We start from the raw sequence: 26,559 nt of genomic DNA on the forward strand, positions 1-26,559 counted from the left end.
CCGGCATATGGGGCCAGGCCCCCATTCCTTTCAGCCACAGGTGCCGCCCTCATTAACATTCTCAAAGCCTAAAGCCTACCAATAAATATAAGTAATCCAAGATGACAATGCAAGTATGGGTGCACAAAACCTTTTTTTTACTATGTATTTGTAAAAATATTTGATGTCTTTTTTTCTTGGCCAGGGCAGGGTTTGAACCCACCACTTCTGGCATATGGGGCCAGTACCCTACTCTTTGAGCCGCAGGCACACCCCTGATGTCTTTATTTATTAAAAAATGCGGCTACAATAGTGTTTAACCCTCAAGACTTCCCATTTTTCTCTGTCACAGGGGAGGAAATGCTCCTATTAAGTCACTTTAATGACACAACTCAGTAACTCGGTCGAATTATCTTGAAATTGTCAATCCTACTACTCCAGACATACAATTTTGGGATCAAATCACTTGTTCCACAGACCCTGTAATTTGTTCAGGGAGGGGCTCTCCGAGGGAAGCCCCTGGGAAGCCAGGGTGGAGTAATTTGTAGGATTAGCTGTATTCAAACTGAGGCCCATAATTAGTGCCCTTCTCATACAACTTCAAAATGTCAAATAGTTTTCTTATTATGGAGTTGGGGTTTATTTATAGGTTTTATTTACAGGCTGGACACCATGACACTTAGAAAAGTAACAAAATAAAAAAGTTATACTTGATACCGGGAGGATAAGAAGTAGTTTTAAGATCTCAGAAGAGCAAGATAAAGAATGTTGTGGGCGCCGCGGGCAGTTCTGGGGAAGAGGTAATGAGCTATAAAGAGAAACCGACCTCTTCAGAGCCGGGAGCTGCTTTTTCCTGGGTGTAAGGAGAAGCTAGCTAACTTAGGCACAAAGTTTGCTCCCTTAGCCTGCAGAAAACTCAGGCTGAGGATATCGAGTCTCTTTTGCTTTTTTCTTCAAGTATCACATACAGAAAAAGGTACAAATCTTAAGTAGACAGCTCTCCAGGAGCCTGGCAGAAACTTCTTCCCCCCCCACTGGTGACCACTCTCCTGACTTGCCGCACTGCTTTCATGAGGTTTTTAAAATGAGATTTAAAGATTTTCTTTTTTTAATGGCTTAAGAGAATGTCGTCATGTTGCAGTGCTTAACAGCACACTCCCAAATGTCACAGGACTCGGCTCTCCCAGGGTGGCACCTCAGCACACGTAGTACAAGCTCTGAGTGGCTTGCATGGCATGGGCAGCAATTGAGAAGGGCTGTTCGGTCACTGAAAGGGGATTGGTAAACTTTCCACATTATATGCCACCTCAGTGAGCCCAGAAACATTAAAAGCCAAACAAACCTCCCTTAGGGAGATAAAAAAGACAGATGCCAGGTATCAGGACTTACCACCAGACAAGGTGTCCCCTAACAACCTGCACCAGGACTCTCGGATTTTGTTGAGAATGACTTTTGCCTCCTTTGTGATTACCATGGTAGAGGAGTTCCGGACCATTTACAAATCTGTACCTTCCCTTCACCAGAACAGGAAGTGGGGTGGGGGTGGAGAAGAGGCAGAGGCCTTGACTGTCAAGTTCAAGGGGGAGATGAAGGCCCAAGGAGCTAGTGGAGAATGAGGGGGCTCGTGACCCTACCAGGTGGGGTGGGAGGCAGGGACAATTGGCAAAGGTGTCAGGGAATCTTGCAAGACGCAGGGAAACTGGCCTGGGGGAAGCAGCAGCATTCCAGGTGCTGCAAACCACGTGTGCAATGGCTGGGAGAGGAAAATGCAAGCCCACTTAGGAACCCCTGAAACTGACTGAGCAGGTGTGTCTGAGCAATAACTGAAATCTTAAAGAAATCTCGACAAGGGTATGATTAGTTTCTTCAAAACACAAGGGGTTGTTCTACCAGAGAGGAATTAGGATACAGCATGAAGCTGTAGGACATTCACCAGCATCAGAATCAGGCAGTTGGGTGGGCTGGATCCCGGCTGGATCCCAAATTCAATTGCTTATTTAGCTGAGAGATTAACCTTAGAGAGACCGATTACTCTCCCTGAGAATCAGTTTTCTTATCAATAAAGAGGCGGGGATTTTCCTGCTTTGTAAGGTTGTTTTAAGCACTGGCAATAATACCTATGCAAATTAACTGGAAACCAGCTACGATCATTAGACTGATTTTTTTGGGGGGGGGTCCCAAGGGTCTGATGGGTAGATGACAAAATAAACAAATTTCTCTTCAACAGAATATAAAGCTTTTAAATAGTCAAGATTGCACAAATACAGAAGAGACTGCCTTGTACGATAGGGAGTTCCCTGTCACTAGAGGTAATCAAGCAGAGAAGCTGGATGAGACCCTGGCAAGAAGGCTGCAGAGGGCCGACTGGCACAGGAGAGGGTGGAACAGATGAACTTTGGGCTTCCAGGCCTGAGATTCTACCACAACTTCTGTTTCAACATATGGAGGTTAAATTTCTGTATGTAAGACTCAATAAGGCACTGTTTGAAATCCTTAAATGGATTTCTCATGGGAAATAATCCTAAATGAATATCTCATTCTTGGAGAAAACTAAAATGGCCCATCAAACCATGAAATAGGAGATAAAAAGCATATGAACAAAAAGTTGTATGTAAAACTCAAAAAAGACAATGGAATATGTTTTATATTTAGCTGTTTCTTCCTAAAATTACGCTACCAACCTCTTCTCATTTTCCCTTCCAATAGTTCTTCTACTAGGCCCCAAGCAGACTGGAAATCAGGATGGAATAAGATTTCTTTACAGGGATATGAATCAAGTTGCATAAACTTTACAAAAACACTGTGCTAATATTTGCCCTCAGGCACAGACATGCCCATTTGGGTGTCAGTCCACGATATTTCTATCTCAGGCTCCAGCCCCCACCCCTTTACAGCCAAAAGCAGCATAAGCCTTCAGAAAAGAAAACAGATAAAGTCACTTTGAAAGGTTTCAGATGTGCTAATCGCAGCAGTGCGTCCCAGCCAAGAGGCTGGAATCTCACTACCGGACCATCCTGCCAGGCTCTGTTCCTGCCAAAGAATCCGAAGCCAGTGGCGGCCGGGCCAGAGAAACCCGATCTTCACCACCAGTATCCCCCGTCATAACCTTATCTCAAGGAAACATAGAAAAATATCCTCCACCCACCCCCCACCCCAAGCGTCACCCTATCTGTCATTCATCAGCAAGGTGACTTGGGAAGTCACCACCTCACTTTTCTTCGGCGTGGCTTCCCAACTTAGAGCCCTGTAAGGCTTTTTCCAGCTTTAAAATCCTCTGCCTGTGAAGCTGTAATCTGAGGGCCCATCTCAGGTTATATTAGGTACCGTAACCCTGCTGGTTGCCAGTGTACCTCTAGAAACAAAGACAAAATGTATTTTCATGCAGCTTATTCAAATTGCCAGGGTTTTGTGCCTTGATAAAATGGGGTCAGAAAATTAAAGAAAGGAAACTTAAAAAAGAACTTATGAAAGGCACAGCAAAACGCAAATAAGAACAGTATTTAGGAATAATTCTATGAGATGTCCATCAAAACATGATGCTGTACACCTTAAAATAAAAACATAGGAAAGGACCATCTAATGGTCACTAAGAAAATTAAAATAATTTCAGGTCTTTAAAAGGGGAAACTAATATCTTATTGCTGTGGTTCCATTTATTTGTACTGAGGTCTTCCATGTGCCGAGAGAGAGGAATACAGAGATAAATTTCTTGATTTCAAGGAGGGGTCAGTGACATGGACCAGGGACATCTTTGCTTGGGGGCTCCAGGTGGCAGGGTGGACTGGAGGCTTGAAGGAGCAAAGTTAGACCCGGGTTCTAGCGTCTGCTCTGCCTCTCTCAGTCTGACATGACCCTGGACCAATAAACTTTCTGTCTCAGGATCCAAGTCTGTAAATAACTCTGAGGAGTGGCGATCTCATACCTAACACAGTGGGGGGCCCGGCCCAGCACAGGCACCTACTGGACACGAGCCCAGAAGTGTCTCCTATGTGCTCAGCCCTCTCCACCCCTCCTGGGCCTGAGCACCTGGGTCATTCCCATTCCCACTCTCAGGCTTCCTGTGACACAGGGGGTCAGAGTTTCCCAAATACTTTTGCACTCTTTATTCCCCACTCCATTGGTTTTGACTGGGCCTGGTGGGCAGCACTGCTGTTTCCCATTTTACACATTGGTAGAATAAACCCGGAACAGGTTACAAAGGCTCCAAGTGGGGTGACAATCCCAAGCTCGGGTGGGTACATCACACACTACCCCACTCTGAGTCCAGTGGCCCACGTGCCCGGAAGGGAGGTGAATTACAGGTGTGTCACTGGGCGTGACACACATAGGAGGGCCTACACTTAATCACTACTGTCTGTAATTTACTGACTAAAGGTATGTTCTTACCCTTTTGAGATAATCTTTATATACACTCCCTGAGGCTCACGTGTGAGTAAATTTCCTCTTACAAGGGAAATGGTCCAGAAAATCTTCTTTCCCCCTAATTAATTCTGCAGCATTGGAAACTTGAGTAATGATTTGGGTATTTATTACCACATTCCCTCTGCTCTAAGATGACACTATTGATAGAACAGGTGTTTCAGAAAAATTATTTTAAAGAAACAGTACAGTCAAAGTACACTGGGACTGTGAGGGTCACAGCAGATTTCAGAAATGTTACAAATGTGGCCCGTCACCTTGCAGAAATGTAGTGAATAACTTCCTCCCACTTCTGTAAAAGGCCTGGGGTGGACTGCCTGTCACATGGCATCTAAAGGGCCTTCCAGCCACAGGCAGCCTTGCCCAGGTTAATTATTAGCAGGGAGAGGGCAGGAGTGGGCCACCTCATTTCCTGAGGCCAGGCCCTGGGGCCTCTCCTAAATGGTGTCTAGCTGCTCTGCTTTCAGGGAGGACCTGAGTGAGTGGCCAGTCTCCCCTCAACTGCACCCACCTCGGGGGATCTCAGAATTGCCAGGCCCCCTGGGAAGCTGGGCTTCTCAATAAGCCAGAGCTCAATCAGACTCTCTGAGTCACCTCTGGGGGCACACGCACCTGCTTTAAGCCAAGCATCTGATGGGGCAGTCTTGGGTAACTGAAATGGGGGAGGGAGGGAGGGAGGGTTGGGTCTTCAGGAGGACCCAGGATAGCCGCAAGGGTTTAAAGTTTTCTACCTGCTAGGAGAGGTCCTCAGGCAGTGAAGAATCTACCCAGACAGCTGAGAAAACGCAGGTGGCTCTGCACACCTGAAGAGAACTGACCCTGGGGGAAGGAGAGGGAGGCTGCGGCCAGGTGCGGTGGCTCATGCCTGTAATCCCAGCACCTGGGAGGCTGAGGCGGGTGGACTGCCTGAGCTCACAGATTCGAGACCAGTATGAGCCACAGAGAGACCCTGCCTCTAAAAAAAGCCAGATGTTGTAGTGGGTGCCTGTAGTCTCAGCTACTCGGGAGGATAAGGCAAGAGAATTGCTGAGTGGCAACCTCTCAAGAGCTAGAGGTTGCTGTGAGCTATGATGCCACAGTACCCTACGGTGGGTGACAAAGTGAGACTCTGTCTCAGAAAAAAAAAAAAAGGAGAGGGAGGCTGGCAGACCAGCGACTACAAAGGGCCAGCTTCGAGCTCTGACCTGCTCAACGTTGAACAAAACAGCAAGCCTGCTGATGGTCTGGTTTGGAGGTTTTTTTTTTTTTAAAGTTGAACTCATGCTGTCTATATAATCATATATTCCACTCTTTTTTTCTCATAATCACTATCCAACATTTGTCCAGATATTTTGAACACTTCATTGACCTTTTCTGTTATGGCTTTACAGTATTCCACCAAGTGGGTGTACTTGACCATGGCTGGGTGCTCGGATGACTTCTAATTAGTAGAGCTCAGATTTCAAAAAGAACTCACAGTAAACCCAGAGAAGGAAGCAGGAGCATGTGACCAGGACAGGTAGGGCCCAGATGAGCCCTGCTTTAGGGCAAAGACCCCAAAGAACAAGATGAGGGCAAGGGGCTAGACCATCTCCCAGAGGAAAATGGCAAAGCCGATGAGCAGGAAACTGATGATGACTTGAGCAAAATCACCAAGTCTACTGTTTCCCGACTCTTCTACCAGGCAGAACAAGCTTTTACACTGGGAAGGGACCTGGTCACCCCCTGTGACCCAGGAGAGACGCTCTACACTCATCATCTTCCTCACTCACATCACAAGAGGGGACCAGGCTTCCTCTACAAGGTTACCCTGTGTGTCTCTAAGAGTAGAATCCACCCCGAACGGCCCTTGACAAAGCCTTGCTCCTTCAGACATCCCATCACCTGTGCTGGTCCTTTGGTGGTTGTTATTGTGGTAAAATACACAGAGCATAAAGTTTGCTGTTTCAACCAGTTTTAAGGGTACTGAGTGGCATTAATTATGCTTACAATGTTGTGCGCCCATCATCGCTATTTTCAGAAGTTTGTCATTACCCTGGACAGAAACTCTGTACCCAATAAGCAATAACCCCCCTATTTGCCCCACCCCCACCCTGGCCACCTTTAATCTATCTTCTGTCTCTGTGAATTTGCCCAGTCTAGGTACTTCTCATAAGTGGAATCATGTAATATTTGTGTCTGGCTTACTTGGCATGTTTGTGAGGTATATCCATGTTTTTACATGTATCAAAACTTGCTTTTTATGACTGAATAATATGCCATTTTATTTTACCAATTCTTTGTCAGTTTGGGTTGTTTCAGCCTGTGACTACTGTGAACAGTGCTGCGATGGATGGATGCCTCTAGCTGAGGCCCTGCTCTCCCTTCTTTCAGATGTAGATACCTGGGTCATCTGGCAGTGCTGTGTTTAGCTGTCGGAGGAACCGCAGACTGTTTACTACTGAGGCTGGGCCATTTTACATCCCCACCAGCAACAGGAGAGGGACCCTCCCTCTCCACATCCCTGCTAATACTTGTTTTCCTTTTTTTGAGGACAGCCATCCCACTAGGCGGGCAGGTGTCTGCAGGGCTTGGATTTGCATTTCCACACTGACTAATGCTGCTGAGCATCTTTTCATGTGCTCACTGGCCATCTGCACATCTTTAGAGAAGTGTCTATTCAAGTCCTCTGCCTTTTTTTCAGAGTCAGTGTCTCACTTTGTTGTCCAGGCATGAAGGCAGTGACATACTCATGGCTCTCTGTAACCTCAAACTCCTGGGCTCAAGTCATCCTCCTGAGTAGCTGGGACCAGTGGTGTAGGCCACTATGCCAGGTTCATTTTTCTAATTTTTTTGCTCTTGCTCAGGCCAGTCTTGAACTCTTAATCTCAGGAAACCACACCTTGGTCTCCTAAAGTGCTAGGATCATAGGCATGAGCCACCTCACTCAGGTTCTCTGCCTATTTTTTAACTGGGTTTGTCTTAATTTGGGTTGCTGACTTATTAGGAATTCTTTTTTTTTTTTTTCTTGAGACAGAGCCTCAAGCTGTCATCCTGGGTAGAGTGCCGTGGCATCATAGCCCACAGCAACCTCCAACTCCTGGGCTCAAGTGAATCTCCTGCCTCCACCTCCCAAGTAGCTGGGACTACAAGCGCCTGCCACAACACCTGGCTATTTTTCAGCTGCAGCCGTCATTGTTGTTTGGTGGGCTCAAACTAGATTCGAACCTGCCAGCTCAGGTGTGTGTGGCTGGCGCCGTAGCCGCTTGAGCCACAGGTGCCGAGCCTAGGAATTCTTATATTCTGAATATTAAACCTTTATCAGATATAAGATCTGAAAATATTTTCTCCTATTTTATAGGTTGTCTGTTTATTTTCTTGATAATGTCCTCTGATGCACAAAAGTCTGTTTTGCTCTTGTTGCTCTTGCTTTTGGTGTTATATCCCAGAATCCAAGGTCATCGAGATTTACCCCTATGTTTTTTCTGAAGAGCTGTATAACTATAACTTCTATGTTTAAGGCCACTGGACCATTTTTGAGTTAATTTTTAGAGATGGTGAGGGGTAGTAACTGCTCTGGCCTTTCTGAGTGCCTCCCCAGCATGATATTTCGGCAGAGCTACTATCCCTGCGCACAAAGACTAGGTCTGGACCTTTAAATAAGATCACCACTATGGGTCAGGTAGCCGGCCCAGTGCCTGGCACCCAGTAAGTGCTCAGTAAGTCACTGCGGAATGAGTGGATGGAAGGACAGGTGGATGGTTGGGTGGATAAACCACTGGGAGCACGCTCCATCTCTCCACCTGCTTTTTTTGACTGCTGTAAGACCACTCACAGCTATCTGGGATACTCTTGAAAGAAAAAAAAAATATAGGTAAATCTGACCAGGTTAAGCATACTAAGTACTCAACAGGTGTCAACAATGTTATTTACACACTGCTATTAGTTAGTGTGTAACTAATGGCCAAAGATTGAACTGGCACAGCAGAGAGTCTTGGCCCTGGAAAGCCCAACAAGCTCGTCAAAGTCGTCTGGTTCAAGTCCCTTGTTGTGCAGATGAGGAAACCCAAGGGTGGAGTGAGGCAGTGACTTCCCAAAGCCTGGCCACACCAAGCACAAATCTCAGAGATCACTCAGATACAAACTTAGCCTGAATTGCTTCAAATAGGAGAGGTGGCCCACTGGTTCCAAAACTTCCAAAGGAGGCAGGGTGAGGGTGGGAGAAGAACCCTGGGTCCTAGAGGTTCTGCTCTAGGAATGATCTGCCTCTGGCTATTGCGTGGCCATCATCAAACACCCACCCTCATCACCCTCTCTCTGCTTGGCCATACCACTCCCCCTGCCTATTCCCAGGTTGTGCAAGCTTGTTCCAATCTCAGTTGTTCCCTCTGCTTGGGACACCCTTCCCTCAGATATGCACCTGGCTCTCTTCCTCACTTCCTGCATGCACCTGTCAAATTTTATCAATGAGGCCTTCCCTGATCACTTCCCTTAGCATTTATTGCCATCAGACATATTAAACACTTGCTGCCTGTTTCCTCTCAATCCCCACCTCCCTATCTGCTCTCCCCCAGAATATAAGTTCCTTAAAGGCAGGTACTTTATCAGTGGACTGCCGTCTCCCTAGCACCCAGAACGGCGCTCCTTGGTAAGTGCCTGTGGAATGCATGAATATATGGACACAGAGGGGAATACCATACTCAGAATGCATCATATCACTCAGCGTCACAGGGGGGAGGCAGGCAGCTCCAATTCACAGTCAAGTACTCCCTGGACCCTGCAGCCACAGAGGCACCCAAGTGTACTTCTGGACTCCCAGGCTGTCCTGGGCTTCTGGGCCTGTGACCAGGATAGGGAGGCCCAGGGAATTGAGTGTAGTCAAACGCTCCCACTACTACTGGTCAAGCCTAAGATGCTGGCAGCTGCTCCTCTGCTGACCTGGCCATAGGAAACAGAGTCTCTACCCAAAGGCACTTAAGAAATGCATGAGATGTGCACAAATGAATGAATGAATGAACAACTAATGCACACAGGGCTCACACCTGCACTTTAGAAGGCTTGTATCAGCGCTAACACAGCATATCAGGTCTGGCTGAGTGGTTCCATTTCTAGGAACCTGTAAGGATACATTCAGACGTGAGAAAAAGTTTCAATTGCAAAGATTTTCCTCCCATTTGCAACACTGAAAATTGCAAATAATAAAGCTAACTGCTAATGTCAAAGGGCCAGTGGAGTAAAGCCACAAAATTGCCACGGATGTCTGTGAAAAACATCACAGTGGTAAGAAAAATGATTAGACTATTAAGTAAAAAAGGTTAAAGTTGTATCTACAGGATGACAACAAATAATTAAAATAACAAAAGGATTTGAAAGATAATGAAAATGTGCTAGTTTTTCTATTCTTTTAACTTTTCTATATTTCCTAAATTTTCTATAATGAACAAGTAATAGGTTAGAAGAAAATCAAACTGTTAGAACTTTTTAAAAAATGCTGTCATTGGATACTTTATTGGTGTTTAAACCTAATTCCTTTGACCCTCTGCTACCTCCTGTCCTGTTTCTGCATCCCTAAACCATACATACTCTTCCTGGGGCCACCCAGCACCTGTCCCACAGCCCTCCCAATCCTACACGGTGCTGCCTTTGACCTACACCCACAGTCACTCTCCCCCAGTCCACAGCTGGGCTGCCTCCTCCTCTTCTTGGCTTTGCAGCTTTGGACAACTTACTGAACCTCTCTGAGTCCATTTCCTCCTCAGGAAAATGCAGCTGAGCCTGCCCCAGGGGCCACTCTGGGGTGTCCAGCACCTGTGAGGGTGCCTTGGACACCACCTGGCCTTGCAGCCCAAGCTGCTGCCTGCGCTTAGCCTTAGGAAGGGCTGCTGCCAGTGCCCTAGTACACAGGGAGAAAATTCCTGATCCTCAGTCTGAAAATCTGGGTACATGTCCTTTCCTCAAGGCAGTGGAAGAAAAGGCTTGCCCTTGGCTCCCAATCAACACAAGGGCTTCCTAGCTGAAAGTGCCAGTCCCTGTAGGACCCTTTGCTCCAGCGGTTCTCAACCTGTAGGTCACGACCCAAAGGAACTGCATTAAAGGGCTGCGTGGCATGAGGAAGGTTGAGAACCACTGCTCTACCCCTTCAGAGAGCTCGCTGCCCAACTCTCAATGCTGATACTCATCCAACCCCCCAGCACTGATGCTCCCCACCCCCACTGTCCCTGTTCAACCATGTTTCTGGCATTTTCACCTGAGGCCCCCCAGATGGGCTCTCCGGCTGTCTGGCTCTCTGGCTGTCCTCCACACATGGCACCCCACACACTCTTCCTTGAGAAACTTGGCGTTCATCCCTCTCTCTAATGCTGGCTCTGATGTAGGTGCGGGGGTTTGGCGGGAAGAGGATGTCTCAGGCCCCAGCTCTCTGGGGACTCCACAGGCTAGCCAGGGAGGGATGCAGGAGTCACACCTTTCAGGGTGCTGCTGGCTGCTCTGGTACTGTGCTGGGTGACCTCGGCTCAGCTGCAGGCAGAACCAGTCTCCTTCTAAGGCAGTGGTTCTCAACCCTCCTAATGCCGCGGCCCTTCAATGCAGTTCCTGTGGGTCAAGACCCACAGGTTGAGAACGCTATTCTAAGGGGACTCGAACTGTGAAGGCTCATCCTTGAAGGATGAGCTCACAAACAATAAGATCAAATCACCCTACACATATCCAAAAGCTCCCTGCGGCTCCTACTGCACCAAGCTGTCATCACCTACAATCTGATCCAACCTAACATGACAGACTCAGACACCTGTGTACACCTGCCCCTCCAAGGCCTCTCTAAGCCGCCAAGCAGAAAGCTGGGTATACTTGTAGCTGTGCATATTTTGTTTTTCTATATATGCCCTCTTCTCCACAGGGCTCCCCACCATAAATCGTGCTCCAGGCCAGCGCCACTCAGTGTGGCCTCCAGACCCCCCAGCTTGGGCGTCACTGACAGCAGGTGCTTTTCAGCAATGCAGTGTCTCAGGCCCCACTCCGGACCTGCACAGCCCAAGTCACCCTGCACACACCCTACAGTGTAAGAGGCTCAGCTCTCATCCTGATCCCTACTTCCCCCAGGTCTTCAGCTTTCTCCTTTTCACTCTGTTGCCAGCTGCCATCCTTTGATGCCTTCAACATCTGCACAATGAACTGACACCAACCCCCAGAGCATCCAGCTCCCAGCTCCACGGACTTTCACGTCCACCTGTAGGTGGGACCGCCAGCCTCACCCTGCCCCAGACAGCAACACACAAACCACAGCTCTCTCCACCTCTGAGACCGCCAGCTCAAGCTGTGGACAGATGTCACACAGCAGCCCTTCTGTCCAGCTTGCTGAACCAGTGTTGGCTGGGTAATGAGCATGTGCCACTGTGTGGTCACGGACTCTTCGCACGGCCTTGTGAGGTGCAGACAGCACTGTGATTCCAGTGTGGAGATGAGGGCACTGAGACAGGACACTCCCAGGCCACAGAGCTCGCACTGAGAGGAACCCCGAGTCCTGCAGAGCCACATCGGGGAAGGGAGGACATGTGCACCTGAGGCGAGGACCAGACATTCGGCTGGGACCCAGAAGTGAGGGGGAACGGAATGGAGAATGTGTGGGAGAGGCAGGCAGTGGCGGACTCGGGCTCAGAGGTGATGGGAGGATAAGGAACTTTTTGAAGCAGGCTGGTCCAAGTCAGCAGCACCCTTGTGAGACCCATCCTGTCCTCTCACCCCCACGAACCTCACTGGTCAGCACATGGACTTGCTTCTCTAACCCTCCTGATGGGGCCAGTGTGGTCAGACTTGTCCAGGTATCTGGGGCTCCACCTTCTGCCATTGGTCCTCCCACACCCCTCAGCCCTCGGAGACCTTTCCTCCAGGACTAGGCCAAGGCCCAGCTCAGGGGCAACCCCCAGCAGCTTCTTCCAGTTGGTTCTGCAATGGCAGGGCCTTATCAAGAGGCCAGCTGCCAGGCCAGCACAATGGCTCACGCCTGTAATACTAGCACTCTGGGAGGCCGAGGCGGATGGATTGCTTGAGGTCAGGAGATTGACACCAGCCTGAACAAGAGCAAGACCCCATCTCTACTCAAAATAGAAAAATTAGCTGGGCATTGTGGAGAGTGTCTGCAGTCCCAGCTACTGGCGAGGCTGAAGCAGGAAACTCCTTAAACCAAGGAGTTTGAGGTTGCAGTCAAGCTAAGATGATGCCACTGCACTCTACCCAGGGCAACAGTGAAACTCTGTCTCAAGACAAACAAACAGACAAACAAAAAAGGATCCAGCTGCCAGATACTCACCTTCCTCTCCTGTGAGAGGAGGCACCTTTCCCAGAAAAACTCCCTTTCCATGCCATCCTCCCACCTTGAATCACCAGTTTCCACCTTCATCTCGTCCCTCTTCTCCTACCAATGTGATGAGAAGATCCCACCACCACACACACTGGGCCCTGAGAAGGGAGGGAGCCCCTTTACAGGGAAAACCTCATGACTCACCCTGATCCTCATCCATCTGCGCCTGGACCTACTAGCAGCTCTTAAGAAAACTGAAGCCATTCTTGGTCTTTGAAAATTTTCAACAGCAAATAATCAGTGTGACAATGACTCTGCCTTTATGACTAAAAATATTTAAGATTAGCTTTACATAAAACAGAAAACATACATACATAGAACAATGACAACACAGTATCCAGGCCCGGTGGCGCACACCTGTAGTCCCAGCTACGAGAGGCTAGGCGAGAGCCTAGAGCCCAGGAGTTCACGTCCAGCTGGGGCAATGGAGTGACAATCCACCTCTAAAACAAACACAAATAATGACACAAGACTCAGGAATTCTCATACTGTGTTGCCTGGGAGCTTGCTGCAAACACAAGATGCAGGGCCCAGCGCACACCCTGACTGTGCCCCGGCATCTAACACTCACGCTCAGGAAGTCTGGCTTGTAGCCTGCAGTTTGCAGGGTTGGGGAAAAGCAAGGCCAGACAGAGCTGGGCTGTATAAAGTCACAGGGCATGGCGTGACCTCACGTGCTTTTTAAGGAACACGCTCTGGTAGCAGTGTGGAGGAGGTGAGAGGGTGAAGGGCCCACTGGCAACAGCAAGTGAAGGCAAATAGGAGAAGTGTGTGAACTAGCCCGGTTTGGAGGGAGAGACAGGAGTGGGCCAGAGGAGGGTTTCTCAGGCATGAAGGGCAGAATTGTCCAGTGCAGGTGTGGGGATGAGTGAAGAGTGGCCTTGGGTTTCTAAGCTACAGACTGTGTCATGCATGGAGTGTGCATTTTTAAGACAGAGGGTGACAAGCTCTGGTTTGGGGATGCAGAGGAGGGACCTGGGGGACCCTGTGGTGGAGATGTGCAGTTATGACACATACAGGACAGGAAATGCCTTGAGTGACCCAGCTGGGGACACAGCCCCACAAACCCTCGGGAGTGGGTTTAGCTAAGTTTACCCAAGAAGGCCTGCAGGAAAGTAAGAGCAGAGGAAAGAGGGAACAGACAGCAGAGAAGGAGCCAGGTGGGCTGGGTAGCAGGCGTGGAGCATCACAGAGACTCTGGGGGAAGAGGGACTCCCACAGGGCCACCGACAGAGAGTGAACGGGCGGACTTGTGAGAATCTGCCCCGGCCATCACAGCACTGGCCCACTGGCAGTCCAGGCTTCAGCTGGACTGCTCTGTAAACACCTAAACAGCCTATGTGGGGTCCCAAGTTCCCTTTGACCAAAATTATGTCTTTCTGCACATCTGTACTCACAGCAGCATTATTTACAATAGCCCCAAAGCAACCCAAGCGTCCATCAGCAGATGAACAGACAAATAAAATGTATTAGCAACATACGATGGGATAGTATTTTAAAAGGAAAGAAATTCTGGGTGGCACCTGTGGCTCAGTGAGTAGGGCACCAGCCCCATATATCGAGGGTGGTGGGTTCAAACCTGGTCCCAGCCAAACTGCAACAAAAAATAGCCGGGTGTTGTGGCGGGCACCTGTAGTTCCAGCTACTTGGGAGGCTGAGGCAAGAGATTCACCTAAGCCCAAGAGCTGGAGGTTGCTGTGAGCTGTGACACCACGGCACTCTACCAAGGGCGACAAACTGAGACTCTGTCTCAAAAAAAAGAAAACCCAAACTCCTGGAAGTGAATGGTATGCCTGCATCAAGAGAGGTGACAGCAATGTCTCTCGGTTATAATGGATGTTCCTCCAGGGGGGTTGGTAGTGAACAGGAAGGGAGAAAGCAGGTGGTGACCTGCAGGTAAGGCCTGCTCTGAGAAGGTGACAAGAGGTGAACAGAGAGGCAACCCTGAGCTAGGGCACTCAATTCTCCCTGACTGAAGGAAAGAAGAAGGGGGAGGAGGCCAAAATTACAGATGAAAGGGTAAAGGTGACGAGGTGCCCACAGATGGCCTGGCGCACCCCAGGGCAATAGGTGGAGGTGGTGGGGTCACCTGGAGAGGTGGGGACCGCAGGCAGAAGACTTGGAGAGGGCAGAGGGTCAGGTGTAGAAAGCGTAAAGAACAGGGAGGGTTCCTCTGGCTGCAAACACAAAATTCTTATTTTTAACTATCACTAAGCCTGGGCCAGTGGTCCTCAAAGGGTGCTCCCTGGGGTCTGCAACCCTGGCATCACCCCAGAGCATGTCAGAAATGCAAAATTTCCAGCTTTACCAGAAGGTCTATTCAGACCAACAGAATCATAAACTCTGGGGGTAGGGCCCCCACAGCCTGTGTTTTAACCGGCCCCTCCAGATGATTCTGAAGTGGTAAAGTTTGAGAAACACCACTACAGAATAGTAGACATTCAATGGAAGGTTCACATCCTCATTGTTTGTGAAAAACAAACAAAAAAATGGCCTGGCAATTTCATATACAGCACGAAATGCGTAACGGCTTTAATGCCAGTATGACTTATTAGTGTGGTCAGAGAAATGCCAAAGGGTATCAACAAAATAATAGAAATACACAGCCCAATTAATAACCTGCTTTGGACAAGATATAAACAACATACCTAAGATCTGGGGGCTGGAAAGCAAAAGATGTGGGTGTCAGTCTCCGCTCTGCCACAGCTGTATGCCCTCATGTGTGCCACATTCCTTCCAGGGCCTCTACAGAAAGAGGGGGCTGGCAAAGGTTTTTCCAGTTCTGACACTGTGTGCCACACTTTGCCCTGTAAAAAGTGACCCCCAAATTAAATGCTTTTATGTAGCTGTGCATGGAGGAAAATTGAGAAATAGCAGTTAACCAGAAAACCTTTCCAATGCTCAGCAATATTAGTACCTTGTATTCTAAGAACTAGAACTCTCCTGCACTGTTTTTTCCATTAACGCTATTGATGCCTGGAGTTATAAAAACACTATCACACTGGACAATGTTCTTGAAGTCCACTTAACTGGGAGGCTCCCAGAAAATAGCTCCAGATCTTCACATTTTCATCCTATAATACTTCTTAATCCAGGAAGGCAAGACTTATGTTTTCTTCTGGGCAGAAAATGTGCTGAAGAACCAGGATATATGGATCCCAGAGCCTGACCCCCTGACCGGAGCTTCTGGGCCACTTGATATGATGAATCTAGGCTTCCTGATAAATGGCCCCGTAGTGACCTTGTTACCAGAATCCCTAGACGCTGGTCTCATGCCTGGGTTCTCTGCATCCAAGTCCCTGTCTGCACCTACTGGCCATCCAATGCCCATCCTCCTGTGCCTGGGTCTCCAATGCCACCTGCTTCCCTGTCTCTGCCAAAGGGCATGATCTCTGTAAGAAGCAGAGCTGGAAGAGGGACGTGGACATGGCTGCAGGAGGGAGAGATGGAAGTGTGAGCACTAGAGGAAGAGAGAAGATAAGGTCTGGGTGGACGCTGGCCTCCTGCTATACTTGCTCACAGACCCTGGCCCTACGTTCCGTTAGAAATTGTTCAGTGGGAAGCACAGCTGGCATTCTGTCCCCCTGTGCACCCATCATAAACCTGTTCCTGCTCGTCCATCCAGCCTGGGTATGTAAATTAGGTCCCAGGCTCTGCTGGTCCCTGTGGTAGAGAGGAGCATGGGAAGGCTGGGGCTGAAAAAGGCCAGCGTGGCAGGAGCAAAGCTGAGGGAGGACATAGGATGGGAGGGGCAACCACAGAGGCCTGTGGCTCAGAAATATTTTTTTTCTTTTTTGAGACAGTCTTGTTCTGTCACCTGGCTTAGAGTGCAGTGGTGTCATCAATAACCTCAAACTCCCGGGCTCCAGTCATCCTCCTTCCTCAGCCTCCCGAGTAGCTGGGACTACAGCATGCACCACCAAACCCAGCTAATTTTTTCTATTTTCAGTAGAGGCGAGGTCTCACTCTTGCTCAGGCTGGTCCTGAGGTCAAGCAATCCTCCTGCTTCGGTCTCCCAGAGTGGTAGGATTACAGGCATGAGCCACCAACACCCAGCCAGATGCAGTTATTAATAGCATCCCTTTTCATTTGCAAAATGTTCTGGATTGGACGATAAATTCTAGTCACCTTATCCTTGGGCCCCTAGGCCTGTGAAATCAGAGCTGCAGTTAGAGACGGCAGTGAGGGGCCCCCAGGGCAAGTCTCACCCCTCATCAAATGTTCCACTGCCTCTCCAACATCCTTACTAAGCCATCATCCAGCATCTACTTGTATACCTACAGGGACAGCAGGCTTACTATTTTATGAAGAAGAGCCTTTTTTTGGGTAAAGCTTTGCTATAAAAATAGCAGGATTCAAACCTATGTACAGCAGGATTGCAATTAAATAACAATATCTCTCAGCAGGGAAAGGTTTGGTAAGAGAGGAAACCAGAAAACCTGCTGACTTTTCTCCTTCCATCTCACCTTCTCCTTGTTCAACAAATATTTGCTGAGTGCATCTGATGGTGCAGAAACTGTGCCTGGCTCTGGGGCACACAATGGGGGGTTAAAACCCAAACTGAGGGGTTTTCCGCTAAAATGTCAAGAGCACTCAGGACAAAGGCAGGCTGGGGAACCATTCTAGTTTAAAAGAGACTAAAGAGACACAGCAACTGTATGCAGGGTATGATCCAAGGTTTTCTTTGCTTCAAAAAGCACACTACTGAGACAGCTGGCAAAACTTAAGGTCTACAGATTATAGTGCTGTATCAATATTAATGTATCGATTCCAAAATTTGTATTGTAGCGTGTCAGAGAATGTCACTGCTTTTAGGAAATAAATTTTTCGGGGAAAGGATGAGTCTATAATAATGATCTTCAAATGGTTCAGAAAAAAATATAAGACAAAGAAAGATAAAATAAATATAATAAAATGGTAATACAGCAGAACCTCTGCAATTGACCACCTCCCTACACTGACCACCTCTTTAAGTTGACCTAATCTCACAGACCAGACATGCACCACACGTGCATATCAGCACAGGAGGCCTGGTCCTCATGATGACCACCTCTGTAAGTTGACAGTTCGTTACAGTCCCTTGGGTGGTCAACTCACAGAGCTACCTGGGGAGTCTGAGTGAAGAGTACCTGCGAGTTCTTTGTTCTGTTCTTGCAATTTTCCTGCAAGGCTGAATTAGGTCAAAATAAAAAGTTAACAGAAAAAAATGCACCTTAGAGAAAGGTGGAAAAAAAAAAAGACCCTGTCTTCACAGAGCTTACAGTGTAGCTGTGAGACAGCTACTAATACAAATAATTACACTAATTAACCACAAAACTGTCACTATGAAAAGTGCTGTAAAGGAGAGAGATCTGGGGGCAGGAACATTTACAGCGACAGTTTAACCCAAATCAGGAAGGGGAAGGAAGCCATCTGCAATTGAGTAGCTGAAGCCCAGGGTGCCCAGGGGGGAGGGAAGAGGGAGGGGGAGAAGGTTCCAGGCCCTGGAAGCCCCCACAGCAGGAAGGAGCAGAGTAAGGTCATTTGGGGAAGAGCACAGCGCCAAACACAAACACTGGGCCACCCAGGTTAGTCTTGTCTTGATTCTGAGAGCAGCAGGAAGCGCTTGGTTGAGCCCCTGGGCAGTGGAGCAGAGAACTCCATGGAAGGGGAAGAGGACATGTGGAGTCCAGGGCCATGGTGGCAGTGGGGACAGCTAGCTCCAGGGGCAGCATCGTGCATGATTTTTCTTCTGCTCCCTGACACCTTCATTTTCTAGGCCAACCATGCCTACATTCGATAACCAGGGGAAGAATCTGGGAGCAGCAAAGCCGGTAGGCCTGGGCTCAGGTGGCCACCACACCCTCTCCAGTGGTTAGCAGTCAAAAGATGGTTGGTGGAGCCGGTCGCTGTCTCCCTGTCAGAGACTGTGGTCTTGCCCTTGAGGCTGATTCAGCTGAGGGGCAGCAACATGCAGAAGCCAGGTCGCTATCCCCTACTCCCAAGTCAAGTGCCTCTCATCAACACTGCAACCAGCTGGCCACTGTCCCATCAAGGTCCTGGAGGCTGCCTCTTGGAACATCCCTGCAGGCATCCCATCTGTGGAGGGGGCCCTCACTTCCCTGTGGCGACCTTCAGCATTCAGTATCTGGAGGGCCAGAGGTCTGACCACAAAGCTTTGGGAATCCTTTTCGGTACCTACTTCTGTCTTAGAGGACTTTTCAGTCATTAGCTCATTTAGAACAGTTGACTTAAAGCAGTGATTCTCAACATTCCTAACGCCCTGACCCTTTAATACAGTTCCTTATGTTGCGGTAACCCCCAACCATAAAATTATTTTTGTTGCTGGTCCTGGGGCTGATTGGAATTAGCAATATTCTGAGGCTAAAAAGCACCGATTTGTTTCCTACCAGAGCTCCAAGCAGCTCGGTACAGAAAGTTCACTCCAAAAACTACACACGGCTTAAACATTTCCTAAAAGCATATGTATCCTAACAGTAAATCATGGGACCTGAATTTTTCCAGGACCATCCCGATTTCAAATCCTCTGTCCTAACTTTCCACATAGAACATTAAAATGTCTCAAAAATTCCACTCTCTCAGTATCCAAGCACCACCCAGGGCCTCCTCTTGCACACAGCAGCAGCACAGGCTTTTTTTTTTTTTCAGACTACAGATCTCAATCTTTGGTTCAGAAAACGTAGTCAGCAGACTCCTGCTGCCCTGAAGGAAACAAGGTCAGGGAGAAAAATGAGTGGCCGTCAGCACTCCATCCCAAAGTTCGGACCGGGATGCTTCCCAGCACATCCACGTAAAGGCATGGGGAAGCTGCACCATGCCTTCCCAGCACATCCACGTAAAAGCCTGGGGAAGCTGCACCATGATGAGAACGCTTCCCACAAATGGACACACTCTGGGAGATAAGTTCTGCCCATACCTACCTACTAAGTGACTGGGACCCAGGGAGGCAGCATGGCCAGAGGGTTGCTGTGAGGATTAAATGAATAAATTAGTATTCGGAAAGCACTCAGAACAGTTCATGGCAGCCAACAAGTACTGAATCAGTGTTTCATAACTAAAACCAGAGGTCCCTGGCAGAAGTTGCTCCCATCTCAAGGACAAGCCAGAGCCTTTGCGCCCACCCAGGGGAAAACAAGGAGAATCAGCACTTCCACTTGGGCTGGGTGAGGCCTGTCCTTGTAGGTGGGAGTCGGGGGAGCAGAGTGCCCTAACTAGAGGAAGTAGGTCCTACATTAGTGGAAGTCAAGAGGCTGAACTTCAGGAGTTGTCACCACATCCTCAATCCACAAGGTCTCATGTCTTTGCACCTTCGCTCTTGCTGTTCTGGCGGCTCTGAATGCCATCTTTTCTACCATCAAGAATAAATTCAAATGTCAACTATTCCCCATGGTGTTTTCTGATGTTCATCAGGATGATAGCTGCCTCCCCTTGTGTCTCCTGCATCTGGATTAATCCTCTTTTAAAGTGGTTATCAGATGGATGGATGGATGAACACATGATAAATGTCATTGTCTTCCCAATTGCGCTATGAATCCTTTCAAGGCACAGATTCAGCTTGCATCTCTGTAGTCCTACCGCCTGATACATAGTAGAGACTCAATAAATGCCCAAATTGGCTGTTAAATCTGTGTTCACAGCTGGTCCTGGATTAACAAGTTAACCTGAAGGCAAGAGGCTTCAGGTGTACACACGAGCAGATGATCTGTAGATGCAAGATCTCTGAGTCTTAGAACCCACAGCTAGATCAGATTTCAGCCAGAGGCCTACTAAGTACTTTTCAGTCAGAAGAAAAAAGATACCCCTGTAAGATCAGAGCCTGAGGTTGCCTGGAGCCAGCCAAGAGTGTGGACATTGACACAGTCCCATTCTGTTTCTATGGGAGTTGGTAAGAAGAGCTGATTTGGGGGGAAGGCTAACCCATCCCCACCAGACCATCCAGGCAGGGTATGCGCTGAGTGCCTTTGGCATTCCAACCTCTACAACAGACCCTGGGAAGAGATAAAGAGGGACTGCCCTGCTTTCCAGGAACTCACTGTCTGGTGAAAGGAAGTTTTGCTTTCCTGGGGAAAGATGAAGGGACAACAAATTGCTGGTCCCCTCCCAACTATGACCCAGGGTTAAGGGGAGGTAGAGTGCCATATCTTCTTGCTCCCTCCAACCTCTAGTAGTTTATATCTGTCCTAGAAAACAGTATTCCATGTGCCTGGACCTGGAGTTCAGAAGGTCACAATTAGTCACCTCTTCCTCCCAGTCCCACTTTACCTCTGCTAGCTCAGTTTCCTCATCTGCAGGGGGTGGGGTTTGGCAACAAGGCTGTAATTAAACAATGTATGCAAAACTTTCCAGTTCACAGTCAACCATCCAGGAGCTGGCCTCAACCTCCTGTGGACAATTACCATTTTGGAACCACAACTTCCTTCAGGGACAAGATTTTGTCCCTGACCTTGCCTTCCTGAAACCTGAATGAGAACATTAAATGCTACCAGAATACCTTCTATATGACAGAAGACAAAATGAGAGCTCAAAGATGTGAGTGGGCATGAATCTGCCTCCGTGGTAACTTGGGTTCTTTTCCCCTGTCTCAAGCTGTCCCTGAGGACCTATGATGTGTCTGGCCCGGCCATGACCTGCCCTTCCATGCAGGTAAGTTCATCCAGGTTTCCTGGATTCACTGGGGTCCACTGGCCTACTCCACATCCCCATATAGAAGCAGTCGAGTAAGTGCTTAATGGAATGCCTCAGCTACTTGGATATGCCTCCAGTAACTTGACCTTTTACATTCCCCAGCTAATGTCTAATTTGCATATACGAATCCTTTTTAGGAGATGGCAAATCACCAGAGACAACATAGGATCAATATCGAGTATTATAGGCACGTTTTATTCTACTCTAATTCTCTGCAAATTGGTATTCCATTAACTATACATGGGATTTATGGGAGCTTGCTATAAACTAGAATATTTAACTAGAATGGCCTACTCTGTCAGATAATAGCTTACTGTTGTTAATTTTCAACTAGTCAATCACAGAAAGGTTTCCAGCTTCCAATATGCTTTACATCTTGATTTAATCATCAGGAAAGCCATCTATTTCAAAGTCTCTGTACAACAAAGGGCAGCCTAATGCAGGAAAAAACCCCACGTCCTCAGAAACAGAAGACATGGGTTACATCCCAAACCATATACTGTGTAATTGGCTGTGCAGAGCCTTGATTTCCTCATCTGTAAAATGGGAGTAACACCAGCCTCAAAGAGGAGTTGTAAAAATGAAATGAAATGATACATGATGCCTGTACCCTGTGCAGTTCTACAAGGTTATGGAAAGGTTAGTTACCACAAAACACAAGTTGAAATTCTTAAACAACTCAGGCTAAGGATAGAAAGCAAGGATTATCTAAATCAGTGGTTCGGGGGCGGGGGGGTTGCGTCCTAGGGGATATATGACAACGTCTGGAGGTTGGCAGGTATGGAGGGGACAGGGAATGCTGCTGGAATCAACTGAGACCAAGAATACATCCCACAGTGGACAGGACAGCCGCCACAACAAAGAATTCCCCTAATGTTCACAGTGTGAGGTTGAGAAACCATGATCAAAATAATCACTCACTGATAAATCAGATAAAAATATACACTGGGGGAAAGAAACCCCATTCAATAAATGGTGCTGGGAGAACTGGATAACCATGTGTAAAAGACCAAAATTGGACCCGCAACTTTCTCCACTCACTAAAATAGATTTAAGATGGATGAAAGATCTAAATCTAAGGCGTAAAACAATAAAAATCCTGGAAGAAAGTGTGGGGAAAACACTTGAAGGTATCGGCCTGGGGAAGGACTTTATGAAGAAGATACCAGTGGCAACTGCAACAATAATAAGAATAAACAAATGGCACTTAATTAAACTGAAAAGCTTCTGTACAGCTAAGGAGACAACAACCAGAGCAAACAGTCAATCTTCAGAATGGGAAAAGATATTTGCATATTGTAAATCAGACAGAAGTTTAATAACTAGACTCTGCAGAGAACTCAAAAAAAGAGCCAATAATCCCTTTTATCAATGGGCAAGTGAGATGAATAGAACCTTCTAAAGAAGACAGACAAATGGTTAACAAACATGTGAAAAAATGCTCATTGTCCCTAATAATCAGAGAAATGCAAATCAAAGCAACCCAAAGATATCACCTAACCCCAGTGAGAATGGTCCACACATCACAAAATCTCAAAACTGCAGATGTTGGCGTGGATGTGGAGAGAAGGGAACACCTTTACACTGCTGGCAGGTAGGACTGCAAACTAATACAACCTTTTTGGAAGGAAGTACCGGGAATCCTCAAAGAACTCAAGCTAGACCTCCCATTTGATCCTGCAATCTCATTACTGGGGCATCTACCCAGAAGAAAAAAAAAATCATCTTATCATAAGGACATTATTTTTTTATTTTTTTTTTTTATTGAATGGTAACTGTGTACATTGATGCACTTTGGGGGTACAGTGTGGTGTTTTCATAGAATCATAAGGACATTTGCACTAGACTGTTTATTGCAGCTCAATTCACAATTGCCAAACTGTGGAAACAACCTAAATGCCCACCAATCCAGGAATGGATTAACAAGCTGTGGTATATGTATACCATGGAATACTATTCAGTCACAAAAAGATGGTGACTTTACATCTTTTTTATTAACCTGGATGGAGGTGGAATATTCTTTTTAGTAAAGCATCACAAGAATGGAGAAGCAAGAATCCAATGTACTCAATTCTGATATAAGGACAATTGATGCTAGTACCTTGCAGGGACTGGGGAAATGGGAGGTGGGGGAAAGGAGGAGCAGAGAGAGGGACCGAGGAAGGGGGGTGAGGGATCAAGGTGTGTGACATACCTCTTGGGGGCCAGACACAATTACAAGACCTAACAAATGCAAGCAGCATAACCTGGTTCTTTGTACCCTCAATTATTCCCCAACAATAAAAAAGGGGGGCGGGATATAGAAAGGTCATAAAGTAATATTAAAAAACAAAACAAAATAATCACTTAAAGTTGAGGTTGGGAGCTTTTTAGAATAGAAATTTTCCCAACCAGGTTTTAATTTCTCAAATCATCTGCTTAAACATTTGCAAGATGGATCATCTTGCAAAACAGCTCTTTTGTAAGTGAAGCCAAACTGCCAACTTCTGGAGTTTCTGAATGTATAAAACTGCTTTTAAAGAAGATGCTCTCTGATTACAAATCGGCTAAATTGTTTTTCCAAAGCCCTTGACTTCAGCAGAAGTTCTCCTGGGCAGAGACAGGGTCTGTCACTCCGCCACTAGGCCCCAAAGATGCTTTCCTAATTCTAATTTCCTGGTGAAATGGGAGCCACGAGGGTCTCTAAACGAATTAAATTCACATCACGCCAACTGCTTGCTTGCTTTGTGCCGGGCACGGTGCCAAACACCTCCACATAATTTATCCCACTTAATCCACTCAACAACCCAGCGAGGTGGGCATTATTACCGGCTGTTTGCAGGAGAGGAAACTGAGGATCAGAGAGGTTAAACAATTCGCCCAAGGTCACCAGCTGGCCAAGGGGTGCACACCTTGAACAGAGGTCTCCAGTTTCCAATCGCAAGCTCTTTCCACCACCTCAGAAAACCCGGGTGTCAAGTTGTCTTAACTTCCATGAATTTTTAAGGCAACCGCAACTTCTCAGTAAGTTTAGGTGGCTGAAAAATGGGAATTTCCGGGGGGCTGGGCGCTCTCACGTACACTCCCCCACGGCAGCTGTCTCACCGCAGGTACCTGATAAATCATTCCATATCGCCCGCAAAACGGGGAGGATTTATTGGCTCTGGAGTTCGTGCCAGGCCCAGGAAATGCCATCTTTGAAAGCCGAGAGGCGGATTCGCCCTGGGAGCTGGGATCTGGCCGCCTCGCTCGGCTTGTTCCCCGCGGGCTGTGCGCCCCCTCGGCGCCGGGAGCCAGGGGCGCCGCGGCGGCGCGGGGCCCCCCGGGGGCGCCGGCTGCACGGGCTCCGCCGGTCGCGCCCGGCCCTGGCCGTCCGGAGCGCACGCCCACGCTCCGCCGCCGCCGCTGCGGCGTCCCGGCCGCCTGCCCGGGCCGAACCCCACCCGGCACGGCCAGCGCCCTCCCGCCCCGGCCCCGCCAGGTGAGCGCGGCGGGGCGCCCCCTCACCGCCCCGACGTGGTGCAGGGACCCCAGGGCCACCGCGCCCGCCAGCCTGCCCGCGCGTCCGGCGGACTGGTGGGGGCGGGGTAGCGCCGAGAGTAACCCTCGCCCCCGGTCGCCCCGCGCCCTGTCCCCGGCCCACTGGGGTCGCACCGCCAGTACCTGCAGCATCCGGGGGCGCGGAGCGCCCAGGTAAGTCGCGCGTGCGGGCGGCGCGGAAGCTCGCTCGCGGCGCGACCTGGCCGCCGTCTGAGCATGCCCAGTGCCGCCCGCGGGCGGCTCCCGCCGGCCGGGCTGGCCACGACGGGCCCGCGCGCCGGGCGGGGGGCGGGCTCCCTGGGCAGGCCTGCTGGGCGCTCCCGCTCCCGCCCCCGCCTCAGGCAGGCGCGCCCCGACGCGTCCCCTGGGCCACCGGCCTCTCCTGCGGAGCTCCGGGCAAGCCCTGAGTTCCCTCGCGCAAGCACGCAAGCATTCCTTCGGTAACTGTTTCCTAGACACCTACTGTGTGCCACGACCTCAGAGTGTGCCGTGTCTTTCTTGCCTAAGAAAGACAACCTGTCGGCGCTCAACGAGTCTTCCAATTAATAGGAGTTTTGCGCGATGGGTTGGTGGTTGAGCTGGGGTTGTGCTGAACCTCAGTCCAGCGCTCGTCCTTTTGCACTAGCGAGCGTCCCGGGTTAATCCCTGTTCCAAGGCTTACGGGGTTCCCTACCAGCAATGTTCTCCCCACTTCCTCTTCCAGCTCATCTCACACCTCTCTCCCTGCAGCTCCGTGAACACCTTTCAGACCATCAACCGCTCAGAAGTCAATCAGCCTCAGGACATTTGCGCTTGCCTTTCCCTTTGTGTGGAACGTCCTTGTCCAGGTTTTTTCACGGCTGGCGCATTCTCCTAGCACAAGTGTCCCCTTCTCGGAGGGTCCTTCTCTGATCACCTTCCTACGTTAGCGCTCTGCTCCTGGCCACTCTCCTTGTACTTTACTTTGTTCATAGCATTTATCATTATTTATCCATTCGAGAAATACTTACTGAGCACCTATTCCGTTTCTTTATACGTGGCGAACAGACAAAAATCCTGTCCTTTGGAGTGTGTTTGTGTGGAGAGAGAGACAGTCAATACATAAATACCAAATTAGCACAACTATGTAATACAGTAGAAAGTGGTAAGTTATGCCAGGGGAAAAGAGCAGGTTTGGGATCCCTAGGAGCGGAGTTACGCAGAGAATTTTCAATGAAGCGGTCACCTTGGGCCCTTGAGCTGACGGGGCGGTCTGATCCGGTGGTCAGATCGGGTGACCCTGTGAAGGTGATATTTCAACCACGCAGATAAATGGAGAAGAGCCTTCCTGGCAGAGGGAACAGCCAATGCAAAGATGAAAGCTTAGAATGGCACGGAAGGACAGAGAATCGGAGGGGATGGGGAACTGTGGCTTTTCTCCGATTGCCTACTTCTAGTATTTCCGTCCGGAATGTCAGCTCTGAAGCTGTGTCTCTCTGTGTCTGTACCGCAGTGACCCAGCCCCTACAACAGCGCTTGACACACAGTAGGTACTCAAAAACTATTTGATGAATGAATTTGTAAACCAAGGATGGACAGAGGACTGGAGCCCTCCGGTCCGTACCTGGGTGCCCGAGGGCCAGGGGGTCGGTCGGCCCGGGACACATGGAGGCCCCGGCAGCACC

At 48.7% G+C, this 26,559-nt stretch overlaps 1 protein-coding gene across 1 annotated transcript in view; it reads right to left on the bottom strand.

Moving 5' to 3' along the window:
* Positions 1–25,128, bottom strand: part of PTPN3 (protein tyrosine phosphatase, non-receptor type 3) — a 118,187-nt gene extending 93,059 nt beyond the window's left edge. The window contains exon 1 of the mRNA XM_012802312.2: positions 25,040–25,128. The gene's annotated coding sequence lies outside the window, so the exon portion shown is untranslated. The remainder of the gene's footprint in view (positions 1–25,039) is intronic.
* Between the last annotated feature and the right edge of the window lie 1,431 nt (positions 25,129–26,559).

This window comes from Otolemur garnettii, unplaced genomic scaffold (genome assembly GCF_000181295.1).
Source record: "Otolemur garnettii isolate 467f Iridium unplaced genomic scaffold, OtoGar3 scaffold00014, whole genome shotgun sequence".
In the NCBI taxonomy this organism is placed as follows: Eukaryota; Metazoa; Chordata; class Mammalia; order Primates; family Galagidae; genus Otolemur; species Otolemur garnettii.